This window comes from Oncorhynchus tshawytscha, linkage group LG01, assembly GCF_018296145.1.
Source record: "Oncorhynchus tshawytscha isolate Ot180627B linkage group LG01, Otsh_v2.0, whole genome shotgun sequence".
NCBI classification, from domain to species: domain Eukaryota; kingdom Metazoa; phylum Chordata; class Actinopteri; order Salmoniformes; family Salmonidae; genus Oncorhynchus; species Oncorhynchus tshawytscha.
In genome coordinates this window covers 25,043,164-25,057,802 of record NC_056429.1, presented here as the reverse complement: position 1 = coordinate 25,057,802, position 14,639 = coordinate 25,043,164, and the positions used below count along the sequence as shown (strand labels likewise).

The 14,639-nt window shown below is 39.9% G+C and overlaps 1 long non-coding RNA gene across 1 annotated transcript; it reads left to right on the top strand.

The window, feature by feature from the left end:
• Positions 1-1,858: 1,858 nt before the first annotated feature.
• On the top strand, positions 1,859-14,639 carry LOC112248315. Its single transcript, XR_002953212.2, has 3 exons — positions 1,859-10,755; positions 12,085-12,301; positions 12,478-14,639. It is a non-coding gene; the product is annotated as an uncharacterized LOC112248315 (long non-coding RNA).

Sequence of the window (14,639 nt, the reverse complement as noted above, 5' to 3'; positions counted from 1 at the left end):
AGGTATTGATGCTATGGACTGGCCTGCCCGTTCCCCAGACCTGAATCCAATTGAGCACATCTGGAACATCATGTCTCGCTCCATCCACCAACGCCACGTTGCACCACAGACTGTCCAGGAGTTGGCGGATGCTTTAGTCAAGGTCTGGGAGGAGATCCCTCAAAAGACCATCTGCCACCTCATCAGGAGCATGCCCAGGCATTGTAGGGAGGTCATACAGGCACGTGGAGGCCACACACACTACTGAGCCTCATTTTGACTTGTTTTAAGGACATTACATCAAAGTTGGATCAGCCTGTAGTGTGGTTTGTTTTCCACTTTAATTTTGAGTGTGACTCCAAATCCAGACCTCTATGGGTTGATAAATTTGATTTTTGATAATTTTTGTGTGATTTTGTTGTCAGCACATTCAACTATGTAAAGAAAAAAATATTTAATAAGAATATTTAATTCATTCAGATCTAGGATGTGGTATTTTAGTGTTCCCTTTATTTTTTTGAGCAGTGTATATGAACCAGAGTTACACTGTTAGCACTGAGGCACTTAGTAGGATGTCCCCTGTGTGCAGCTGAAACATTAACGACATTGTAATGTTTACTTCTAGATCTTTTTTGTCTAGATCTGCCCTTTTCACCTCTACCATTGTAAATGGTGCATTCAACACCATCATTTACATCCTCCCTCCTATCCAGCACTCCAGGATGCTCCTCTCTTGTTCTCTCTCTCCCCCTCTGCCCCTCCTCTGACAAATTTGCCGAGCTATGCACTTGGACAAATGCTTCGGCCATCATCTCTGCTATCTCCTCATCTTACGACCACATCCTCCCCAGTCGTCAACACTGGATAATCCCACTCCCTTCTGACCCCACTCATCCGCTTAATCATCCCCCACACTTCTCCCACTGGTGTCGTCCTTCCAATGGTGTCACAGAACCGACACCAACATGACCTCTTTGCCTGACGAATAGTTCTCCTCACCAGAGCCTGGGCCTGCTTATACTGAATCAGATGTTGGATGTTGTGTCCTTTTCAGTACTCTAAATGCCCTGTTCCTACTCCTCACCATTGCCCCACACTCCTCTGTCCACCATGCGACTGCTTTCCTCCTCCTCCCTGAACTCTCAGGTATCGCCTCAGTAGCTGCTCCCACTAACGCTATTCTCACCCAGTTATTCATACTATCCACTTCCCCTCTCAAATCCACCCGAGCCATCACCCGCTCACTTAACTCCTGAAACTGATCCCACTTTGCCCTTTCAAACACCCACCTGCCTACTCCATCCACTGACACCTTCACCTCCATCTGGCCTACTGTGCATACTATGGGGTAATGATCACTCCCTACTGTTGACTCCTCCCATTCCTCCCACTCACAGATTCCTGCCATCACACGAGATACCAGTGAGGTCCATTGCAGACTCTTTCCCTTTAACTACATCAATCCTAATGTGCTTAATTTTAAGAAATTATCAAATTGTTTTACAACCCTATTTTTAAGCTTTTAAATGATATCGAACTCAACCGTTTATCTTTTCCAGTGATAAAAACATGGATGTCGCATAATATGGTGGGGTATGCAAAAAGGGTCTACTTTAAGCACCTTTATCTCATAAATGTTTTGGCATTCAGGTAAAAAAAAATGTCACTTTCTGGCCACTTTTTCCATGGCCAAGCATGTGCAGTATACTTTCTTTTTTTTATATCAAAAGGAATGCTGTCAAAAAGTCAATGAATTTAAATAGATTTCCCCTGATACATTAACTCCCTATAGCTTAATTTGACAAATTTAGTCAGCTCATGGATCATTTTAAAAAAAAAGTCATTTGTGTTTTTAGGAAAATGAGAGATCACCAAGTGTTAGAGGAAATTATAGTTTAGATGATTAATTATGTATACATTATTGATTAGAACCATTTATTCTAATACTATTATGTTATGGTATGAAAAGTAAAAGTTATTGGTTAAGCTGTTACTGAAAATGTAAGCAGAACAAATTAATTGTCTGGGCCTCCTGGGAAGTTAACGGAGGAGCGAGGCTATGGCTTGTCAGACAGATAAGAAATGTCTGGGAGACGTTCCAGGCCTAATGAACAATGGGCTCTTGTGAGAATCGGAGAGAGGGGGGATAAACTGAAGATGTCATGTTCAGTTTATAACCTGTGGAAAAATGTGTATGCTTCAGTACTCTCTTGAAATAAACGCTGTTACTTTTGGCTTTTAAGACTGGTCTCAATCTACTTCATGCATAATTAATGAACTTACAACTCATTAATGAATTAGAATGAGTGAGAATCTGGTTTTGGCTACAAAACATACAGGAATTCAGAAATTCCACTAACATTTGGTCCTTCGAGCCGGATCTAAATACCCCTCCCTGGTATCTTGAGGTAGTACGCTGAAAATCGTGCACGGACGAGTTTTTGACTCGTTTTACAAAAGACCTGACCTCTGAATTGAGGTTAAAATTAAAACAGGCCTGCGTATTATCACAGATTCCAGGAAAGGTGACTAGATTCAAACGAACAATGCTTCCCAGCCGGCAGCCAGGTAAAGTAGCCTTTATTCTCGATTTTGGGGGGATTTGAGTTCTTTAATTGATGTTCTGAGAATTCATCAATGGTGAGAGCTTTGCTATCCCCACAGGGGTGTATGACCATCATACAATGGGTTTTGTAGAACCGACATACACGGAAGCAGGTTCGAAAATAACCTGTGGTAATGTGCACTACCGCAAATAAACTAAACTTAATCATGAGAGGCACACCCGCCCGAGATTAAGAAGGGATATTAAATAGGTACTGGGAGATAGGACGGTGATCTTGTAAAAATACTAGGCGTGGGGAGACAGCAAGGAATGCAAGATAACTGGATTGGTCATTTGAATAGTGGCAGTATTGATCATCGTTCCGATTCAACTATTACTACGGAAATATCCAAATAAGGAGGAGAGGGAATTTAAATCTAAAGAAATGAGATAAAAGCCATATCTATAGACAGGATAGTTCCATGCGAGAGGGGAGTCTAACAATTAGTGGCGTGAGATAACGATTATTAGCGTTCTTTACTGACACAACCGGAAAATAAGATTTTAACTAGGGCTTTACAAACCCTGGGCTTATAGTTGTAAGGTTAGACCTAATATCTGATTCAAAAGTCAAAGCTATTGGTAAGATTTCCATAAAAGAGCTAAACTTAATCATGAGAGATTAAGACAGAAAAGGAAGGATTGTTTAGCCAAATAAGGAGGAGAGGGAAACTTAAATCTAAAGAAATGAGATAAAAGCCATATCTATAGACAGGATAGTTCCATGCGAGAGGGGAGTCTAACAATTAGTGGCGTGAGATAACGATTATTAGCGTTCTTTACTGACACAACCGGAAAATAAGATTTTAACTAGGGCTTTACAAACCCTGGGCTTATAGTTGTAAGGTCAGACCTAATATCTGATTCAAAAGTCAAAGCTATTGGTAAGATTTCCATAAAAGAGACACACAAATAGTCAGAAAAGGAAGGATGGTTTAGAAATTCCTCAAAAGAAGTGTCGAAAAACTAGCGGGAGATTACCGTAATACGAGAACAAAGAGAGGAGAAGGGAAGCAGCCAAAATCTGACTCAGACAAAGAACCCGAATGATAGCTGATATTTATAACCTTTCCTTGCTATACCCGTAATTAGGACGATTTTCTGGGAATTCCCGGTGGCGAAGTTTTGGGAGTACGGACAATTATAATAATAATGTTGAGAAAAATGGATAAGGTGAGTCAAAAGAAAAATACAAAATGGTTTAATTGTAATCCCGGCCGAGGCGGTTAACTAAAATGGATTTTAGATTGTAATTGACATATTTGTATGTTCTGCCTGAAAAATACGGACGCCAGTGTTTGTAAAAGATATGAAATGAACGTTTATTATGTGTTTTAGATTGAATACATTTTGTTTAAAAAAAGAAGGCATTAAAAATAATGGCGAGACAATTTCGATGAAAAACGCTATTTTGCCCAAAATGATCTGGTGGAATAATGTATTGAGATGGGAGTCGTATTTAAATCAAATGTATCATGGAAGAGAAAGTTACCTAAGGTTAAATGTAGGGAATAACGGAGAGATACGATACAATTTCGGGCTATCCGGACGTTATAGCTATTTATGAATTGACTGACATATGATAAATTTAGCACAAAACATGGTACGTTTAAATGTTAGAGTATGGTAAACTGAGAAGTTTGGGTTGGAGTTACGTTGATGATCGTAAAGAGGCCACAGCTTGCAACGGAAGTGCTGCAAGGTACTAAATGGGCTATATAGTGCAACGCTTGGACTATAAAATATGTAAGAATAGTTTAATCGTAAAAAGTTGTGATTGTTTTTCCGAGTATTGATTTTTGGTTAGGTAACGCCTGGGAATTCGAACTAGAAGTTAAAGTATCCTAAAAAAAAAAACTATCTATTTTCTCTGTTTTTCTTTACGGGGAAAAATAATGTATTATCTTAAAGGGACAGTGCACGTCAATCACAGTGGTAAGAGTATGACAGTGGAAAAAATATTGGTGGACGACAAATTGAAGATAGACTGAATAAGTTACATGAAACATCAAGAGATTTAAAACAAACGATGTGAAGGGATCATCAGAATTATTGGGTGTCGTTGTAAGGGGATTTCCCTGTTCCCAGAGACAAGGTATTTTAAAGGTGTACACTCACTAATGCTAGTATGAGTTTTTAATTAGACAAGTGAATAACGTATTGGGAATAGAGTTGTAATTAAAATACTAAGTCAAAGACGAGACAGTTACTTAGAGCAAAATGGATTCTAAATGATAACAAAGAGACAATTACGATTTATGCCCATCGAAAGGTTTTTATAAAATTAGCGAATTTAGAGATGTTGGTTGGGGTGGCAAATTATAATTCAGGATTTGAACTGATGTGATAAATTAGGTTTGGTTAATCGAACAAGAATTATTTACAATTCATTTAAAGTCGCTACGAATGGAGCTGAGGTTGAGCGCTTGATGATGTCGTCACTAGCGAGGCACTTTTGTCGCCAGGGACTGGGGATAACGGAGCAAATTGAATGGCTGTTAGTGTGGGTATCGAGGTTTCGAGTGACTTTTCAGAAGTTGATGTAAATTACAAAATACATTTTTAACAGTAATTTGAGAGTTGTCAGGAAAGATGCTAAAAACTATCAGCGGATACCTAGGTAGGCATCAAGGTGTGGCGTTTGTTTGGGTTGAACTATGTTAGGGAGAGAGAGACTGGATGTATGATTCGTAAAACATCGTGGTAATGGATTCCATGGTTGTGATTCCAGGGTTGATTGTTTACGTAACACCAGTGAATTTGAGCACTTTCAATTGTGTGGAGCCATGTTAGGGTATTTAAAGTTTGAAAAGCAACCTCTATAGAAAAATATAACTGCATATGTTTCGGGAAATAAGCTAGGTTGAATTTGGTTATTCAAGCTTTTCCCCTGATACGTAGACATGCGTGTTTAAGTAGGATTCTTCATTCCGGGACAGATGGAAGTTATCTAAAATAAGTCAATTAAAGGAGCCATGGGAGAAAGTGAATGCATATTTATTAAATATCGGGGATTAAATTACGGATTTCTTACACTGAGAAATGTATCGGGTTAATTGTATCTACGGGTAACACGTTCATTTGAGTAAACATATACATTGACGGTGTTTAAAACTTATGATTAATGATTTTAGTTAAAGGGGAATCATCATTAGGTTTAGTTTATAGTTCACTTTTGAGTTTCTGAATCGGAATTAGCATAGTGAATGCTAGTTAGGAGTGTTGTGTTTTTCTGGGAAAATGGATGTTTAAAGGGTCTCAATTTTAGATGTTTCCTGGGATTATAACCTGGGGAGAGAGCAGCCATAAACGACCAAATTGAAAAAGGTCTGAAAATATATACACATAAAACAATTGTTAGAACTATTTGTTTTAGTGCAAAGGTATTTTAAAGAGGCACGCTCACATATGGAACCTTATGAGTTGTTATTTTATGGGTTTTAATTACACAGGTGACTATTTCTATTGTAAGGATAAAGGGTTCTTTATGTCTAATATGGTATGACCTTTTGACCTTATCGTGACTGTCTTCTGAGGTCTGATCAGCCTCAGGGGAGAGTCATTTGTATAATGGATGTGGTCATATTGAGTTACTAGTTTTAAGGTAAATTCATTAGAAATGAAGCAGTTTTGGTTGAGGGGTTAGAATTACTGTTTGAACCGCAAATGAGAAAGTGGTTCAGGATTCTGTTTTTACAACATTAGCTGTGAAGTTTTTGAAGGGGCTATTAGTGATTTGGTATTGTAACAGAGAGAAAGTCATATTTATCATTGAGAATAAATAGGGGAAGATAACATATTTTGAGCCAACGGGGCAGGGAAGAATTTGAGATGTTTTTGTTTGGTTTTAACCCCTGTGTACAGGAGTGCCAAAAGACGGGTGACATTACCTTTGTAATGGGGGAGGGTGTCCGTATGGGGATTACATGATAACCAACTTGGGACAGTTCCGGGATTGGAGAAGAGGGTATCCTTATAGCATAGGGGATCCCACAAAGGTGGATAGGTTTTCCATGATATGGGGAAACCTGGGAGCACTGTTGAACTCTGTAAAGGTGATGAAATCCTACTAACCATCAAAACTATTAAGCTCTCTGATGCAGGCACTTACACCCTCGGACTACAAAGGACCGGGACAGACACGATGGGTGTGTTTTCTATTAAGGTACTGCCAAAACCAGAGGTCCCAGACGAACCAGGGCCAGACACACTCCTCTACCACCCCTTGACCGAACCTGCCACCACTGTGTTAAAAATCCCATTCAGGTAATTAATGTTAGAATATTCAGCTATTGATCAATTAGGCACTGAGACTGGTTTTGATGGTAGGGACAATTTGTGGCTGTCTTATACAGAATAGACTTGCTTTGGATATGCTTCTTGCCAGTCAGGGGGGCGTCTGCAAGATGTTCGGTGAACAATGTTGCACGTATATTCCTAATAACACCAGCCCAGATGGTAGAATATCTAAGGTCCTTAATGGGCTTGATGCACTATCTGTTGAGATGAGGACCATGGCGGGGGTGGAGGAGTCTGGCTGTTCTCTTGGTTGAGAGCCTGGTTTGGTAAGTACACTGGTATGGTGGTTACTGGATTTCTGACCCTAATTCTTGTATTTTTGTTATTGATGTGTTGTGCTGCTTGCATCATACCGTGTTTTAAGAAGTCTGTTACAGATGTGGTGAAGGCTTCAGGCATGATGCCTTTGCTTGATGCTCCAGTTGGAGATGCTGATACTGAAGCATGCTTTCAGGGGAGGATGAGACTGACTAATATGGTTAGCATTTATTAGACTTTGTTTGATTATTATAAGTTTTTAAATAGTATTACATTTAACAGGAATATAGGACATCTGTGATGATTTAAGATTATTGTTAGGATTAAGATAGTTTAATTAACCTATATAAGGACTTTAGAAATTGCCACCATAGACATGTTTTTCTAAAAGAAAATCCATGAGTTTAGATAAAGCCAAACAGTGAGACATGTAGTTCAAATTTGGAAACATGAGAAACAGAGCTACAGACAGATAGGGGAAAAGGCAGACAGAAGAGCCCTCCCCCGCACTGCAGAGACCTTGAAGGTTGGAGAGCAGAGAGGAGAAGTTTTAGAAAGGGAGCCAGGACGAGCAAAGATAACAGAATGTGTAGATAACAGTCACTGAGTGGAGACAAAAGGGAGAATTGGACATGTGGAAAATTAAAGGGGCGCTCCTACATGATAATGTCAGAACAGAAGGATAATATACTAATCTTACCTAAGTCATTATTTAGAATAGGTAAGGTTGTTACCTGGGCAGAGCCAGGTAACAAAGGGGGATGGGTAAATAGTGTTCTAGAATAGGATGTGACCTACGGGATAATTAACTAATAAAAAAATTTTTTTTAGCTAATAAACAGAATAAATGAGAAACTGTTTGTTAACCAAACCTGTATGTCCAAGATTTTATGCACTACAGGTGAACTACAGGTGAAGTCACTCAATCCAGTCCCATAGGCTTGTTGGGGGACCATACCAAGGTGACAGCTAGCTGAAGCTGAAAGAGCTACCCGGATTCATATCGCACTGCGGGAGGGTAAGGCACATTAACACTGTCGAACAATAACAGAGTTCGAGAGGAGAACTGGAATTAACAGAATTCTGGGGGCCATCTCTCGAATGAAGAATACCTTACCTGTCCTTTCCTCACTGTTCTTGTTCATAGAAGTGAAAATGTGTCTGACTCTTGCTAATGATGTGTTTTCTGGAAGAGGGTGGGGCTTTATAGGTGAGCTGTCCATCCTAAACTGTATGGTTGGAGATCTTATTCCTACAACATGAACCCGAGAAGGCTAGAGGGTAATATTGACATAATTAAACGAGAAATTAGTATTAACCAAGCATAAGAGATCACTTGATCTGGATAAACAGGAAGTGAGAGTAGGATAGGGAGGGATGTCTCAGTGGAGTTCTATGTAAACCAAGTGGTGTCTGACTCCTTGGCAGTTCAGGACTAAGAGTAGCTATGATGGAAGACATATATGCACGTCTCTGTAGTTCATGGAAACAAGTTATAGCTCACAGCATGTGAGAAGGCTACATAAATCTACATACCCAGCATGGAAGGAGAAAGTAAGGGTTTCAGTTGATAACCTAGGGCATTCCAGGTAGAAAAAGTTAGAGCAGCTGGTTGCTCTATAGACAGCTGAATACAAGCATTGTCCCTGACAAAGCAGATACTGACGGTGGAGTTGTCCAGAGCCAAGAGCCGGTGTGGATAGTTCAGAAATGGAATTATTCACCTAAGGGAACAGCCTGTATAGTAAAGCTATTCATGAAAGCAGGAAAGCCAGATAACAACAGTTGTGTGGATTTGCACTATTTATATCCACATGTTCCTCTGAAATCTAGGCTTCCTCCCTTCAAAGTGACAAGAGGAGATTGATACTGTCTGGCCCGGTATAGTGCTTATGGGACAGAGAATATTACTACTGATGGGGTGATGAGTGATTTGGCTGACTGGTTGAGATCTGGGGATGTCAGTAAGATAAGGAGACTCAGGGCTCACATCTGTTGAATGTGTGGGAGAATGACATGATGGCCGAGTATTACTGGCTAATTGAACAGAGGTATGTGTACTGGTACATTTTGAGAATGCCTTTTACACTCATTGTGTTGACTAAACGGGAGAAAATAAGTACTCCGACTGGGTCTTTTGATGATAGGGTTTGTATTAATAACATTGTGGATCCAAGGGTGGCAGATGAGATCAAAGCTACAAATTAGATCCTGGCAGGATTAGAGACAAGTATTTTTGGTGGTCCACTCTCAATGAGAATGTGGATTGGATCGATTATATCTATTAAAAATCCACAGCGCTTCACCAATTATTTTAGAGATGTAATGAATGACTAGGCAGAATAGAATAGTCTTGGATGTTTGCTGGCTGAAGACGGTGGGGGTGTATAGGTAGTTTGACTCCGGGATATACAGTTGGGATGGATCAGTGACCAAGGCCTTGTCTGGTTTACACACCCTAGTTCACGGGTTGGCAGAAAACTCTGGGGTGGATACTTCCCTGACTATTGGTTTGATAGTACATTTGGAAAATGGAAAAGTGTTATAATCACGGTGTTTTGGGCTGTATCCACCTGCATGACTGTTTTAATATTATGATATAATATTAATAATATAATAATATAATATATGACAATAGATGGTGCGGTGTGGGCCGATTCCAGGTTCTAACCCGTGGAGGACTGAAGGCATGTCTACAGAGGAAGTGGACGAATCTGGATCTTTCATCATTGGGGAATTTATGTTTGATGAGACTAGTGTTGAGATGAAGGGGAATTAGATTGTAATTTGTTTCCATGATTAAACTGTTTTTTTAATGAAGGTCTGACGAAAATTCGGAAGGAAGAGTTATGATTCTGATGTAGGTTTAAAAACAGTTGGAGTTAAGGTTAGAATTGATTAATGAAATGTGAAGAGTTGGATAAACATTTATAATTGATTTGTTGATTATGTGTCTATTCATATGATAATCTGATAAACCTCTATATAAAGGTTAGTTAAGTTCGTTTATACTTTCATTTTTTATGATTAAATAAAACTAGATGTAGAATTGAATGTATAATATTTGATCAAAGGGAGGATTGTTAGAGGAAATTATAGTTTAGATGATTAATTATGTATACATTATTGATTAGAACCATTTATTCTAATACTATTATGTTATGGTATGAAAAGTAAAAGTTATTGGTTAAGCTGTTACTGAAAATGTAAGCAGAACAAATTAATTGTCTGGGCCTCCTGGAAGTTAACGGAGGAGCGAGGCTATGGCTTGTCAGACAGATAAGAAATGTCTGGGAGACGTTCCAGGCCTAATGAACAATGGGCTCTTGTGAGAATCGGAGAGAGGGGGGATAAACTGATGATGTCATGTTCAGTTTATAACCTGTGGAAAAATGTGTATGCTTCAGTACTCTCTTGAAATAAACGCTGTTACTTTTGGCTTTTAAGACTGGTCTCAATCTACTTCATGCATAATTAATGAACTTACAACTCATTAATGAATTAGAATGAGTGAGAATCTGGTTTTGGCTACAAAACATACAGGAATTCAGAAATTCCACTAACACCAAGTCAGAAAGGAAAAAGAAAGGATGCAACATCTGACAGCAACCAAGGTAAGTAACATGACAAACTAAGCCACATCATAGGAAATTACCAGCACCTAAGAAAGGCATACAGTGTGCACTCCTTCGACCTCTCTCTTCAACAAGCTGTTTTTGCCCACAGGTTTGATGCTGACTGGATGTTTTTTATTTGTCGCAACATTCTCGGTAAATCTTAGACTCTGTTGTGCATGAAAAGCCCAGGAGTGCAGCAGTTTGAGATATTGGATCCGGCAAGCCTGGCACCGACGATTATGCCACGTTCAAAGTCGCTTAGGTCACTCGTTTAGCCAATTTTAAGGTTCACTCGAACAGTGGATGCCTCGATGCCTGTCTGCATGCTTTATATAGCAAGCCATGGCCAAATGACTCACGGTTTGTAGGAGCGATTCATTTTTGTGAATGGGATGATGTATCTAATAAACTGGCCGGTGAGTGTATAATTTCAATAATTGCGCAAGCTGAAAGGCTGGCCACAAACAAACAAATACCGGCTCAGTACAACAGTGGTGTGCCGAACGGCATCTTGGAACACACAACTCGTCCGTTCTTGTCATGGATGGCTATTGCAGCAGACGAACCCGGTGTGGTCGTAACGGCTCAATTTGAGGAGTGGAAAAACATTGCCTGGAAAATGACAGCGAGTTCAATTTACTTGAGTGGCCTGCGCAGTCCGCAGACCTCAACCCAATAGAGCATCTTTGTGATGATATGGAACGGGCTGCTGGCAGCATGAATGTATCGCCGTCCAATCTGCAGTAACTGCGTTATGCCATCGCGTCAGCATGGACCAACATCTCTGTGGAACATTTCGACACCTTGTAGAATGCCCGAATAATTCAGGATGTTCTGGAGGCAAAGGGGGGCCAACCCGGTACTAGATGGGTGTACCAAATAAACGATTTGGGAAGTGTATATTCATGTAACTGTGGTTCTCTATTAGCGGATGGGCTGGTCTTATCTGCTTTGCTGAAAAATTAGCTGCTTGGAGCAGACATCAACAAAGGACCCCCAGACAGAGGACAAACAGTTGCAGCCCTCCACACCAGAAAAGATGAGTCTCTTTGGTGTAAGAATGTCTCACTGTATCTCTCATTTCCAAGCTACATGGAGTTATTTGGAGCAAGGTCTGACCCAAATATATATTTTATGTGCGGTAGTCTCTCAGTGCTTAGAGATCCACACTAGATGAGGACAACAGAATGTCTCTCAACTTGTTGTCACCTGTCAGTAGTAAAAGGGGAATGGATCGAATGGCAGCCTCTCTGTAAAGATGCAGAGTGGTAACTGTTAACTACAAATCAATGTTAATTTCATTTGGTTTGTTTTCTGTCTTTGCAGTCAGAAGTTCCTACTGTCACCTTGGAAGCTGACTCGTAAAATCACAAAGATTCCATTCAAGGTCTTGGATGCTCCAGAACTACAGGATGACTTCTACCTCAACCTCGTGGACTGGTCTGCTCTAATGGTGCTAAGCAAGCTTAGGCATTTGTCTATCTCTGGAGTGCCTGTTCATTTCTATACAAGCCCCCAGATGTGCATTGATTTATTTTTCCAGGTAACTCATCTGTGTGATTTAGCAGTGGAGGGAGATTCTGTTACCTCCGTGGGCTGGTCAGAGGGAGTAAATTCAACTCTATATAATCTGCAGTTTGTCAGTCCCACCATAACACCTTTTACATCTGGTGTTTTTGTGTGGTTTGCTGACTCTAATGCTGTTTGTTTCTGATTTAGGGGCAATCATGTGACAGTCGGGACTCACAAAGGCTACGTACAGATCTGGGATGCAGCAGCTGGCAAAAAGCTTTTTACACTAGAGGGACACACTGCTAGAGTTGGTGAGCATTCAGGGGGGAAAAACACCCTTCTGTGCAAATGTCCATTATAGATGTTGCATATTGGTTGTTCATTTCATCAGTCTCTTTGGCATAGAACGCAGACCAGTTGCCATCAGGCAGTCGAGACCTTATGATCCTGCAGATGATTCAACACATACCTCTCCAGTCTGAGCGCCGGTTGCAGGGTCACCTGCAGGAGGTGTGTGTGGTCTGAAGTGGAGTACAGAGAGCCATAGCTGCGGGAAGTAGTGCCGCAGCACCCACTGATAAATCAAAATAAATACAATTATAAACATTTAAAAAGGAATAGACTAATGATGGAATGCCTTGAATTCATCACAGGACATTCATCAACATAATGCAAAATAATGAACCAACATGGACACGGCATCTTATCATAGAGGATGGAGGAGCAAAGAACTGTGTTTACTTTGTCACTCGGAAACAATTGAAACTGGACCATGAACAGATTTTTTTTTTTGTCATCAATGTTTTTATTCAATTTTTTTTTTCAATTATTGTCCAGTTCAATTTACAGTTTTGATTTTTGTGTTCCATGTCTATGATGAAACTACGTGTTAAAGGAGGGTTAAGATCTAAACTTTGAGTTGATGATGTTACAGTCAGGTCATATTTATTTGCCATTTAAAAATATATATTTTATTGTTGTATGGACTTGGGCAAGATGCATAATATAATGGGACAATGGGACAATCATGGAAGTCCAGTTTCTTTAAATTGCTAGTAAACATTGAAAAAGCACTACATTGAATATAGTATTGCGGAAAAAACAAAACTAAGTAAAATGTGGGGAATTAACAGAAAATGTATGCAAATCAAGAATAAGAGTATTGGCAAAAGATGTCTAGTGTTTTCATTTCCACACACAACTGCTTATACATATAATTTTCTTTCTTCTGTGATTTCAAGTAATTGTCATTTGTCAATCTCAACAGCCATCTGGTTTTGGCCTATATAGATATTGATTATTTGCCATAATATGTACATATTTATATGGAATGGAATAAGCAGATTTATCTAAATCTATGACACTGAGTATAAGGTTTCCTTTTTATTGAAGGAAGTGGAGTGGATGCAGGCTGTGATCCCTTTTCCTTTGACAGTTCTGTTGTAGATCGTTGCACGTTCTGTTGATCCTATAAAATAGCAAACGTCACCGGATATGAGAAAAGGGCCAACTGAAGGGGAAGATTCCCGGTGTCTGTGATGCTCGTCGTTTGGTGTGATGCAGACAGAGTGGCGAGAGTGGTGAAATAAGTCATTGTCTGTTCTTTTGAGTTTTGATGTCTTTTGATGAGTTTTGAGTCTTTGCCCGACAAAGTGATGTTAGGATATATAATTTATCCTGTACAAGCTTTTGTACCGAATACATTACGTTGTTACAGGTGTCAAGCTTATGGGCATGTGGCAGCAGTGTGTAGCAGGGATGTTCCTAGGTGTGAGAAGAGTGCAGACGGACAAGAGAAAGGACTGTGTAGCATTGGGTAAAGTAGTGGTATCTGTTGATTGTAGGGGTGCCCATGGGGCTGGGGCTCAGAAATGTCCTGTGTGAGAGAGGCAGGTTGAGGTTTCCAGGGTTAGAGTAGTGCAGAAGTTGTCATATGCCAAGGCAGTGAAGAAAGTAGAGGAAGACGGGTCAAGGATGAGGGATCCTGAGAGGAGTGGTGTGAGTATTAGATCTGTACCAGTACAGAGGGATAGGCCGTCAAGTGATATATGTTTCAATAAGATTAGATTTTTTGCATTTATAGCAATGGTTATCAACTGTACTGCAGGAATGTTGCAGAAAATTGAGGTTGTGGTGGCAGCTGCAGAGAAGTATTTGGTTGTGTGAGACTTAACATCAGAAGAGTAACAGGGTGCGTTAAGTGGTCGTGTCCCATCCCTTTAAGTTGTTGGCATGAGGTAGTAGTAAATAGGTTTAAATAAATCAAAATCAAATCACATTTTATTTGTCACATACGCCAAATAAAACAGGTGTAGACCTTATAGTGAAATGCTTACTTACAAGCCCTGAACCAACGATGCAGTTAAGAA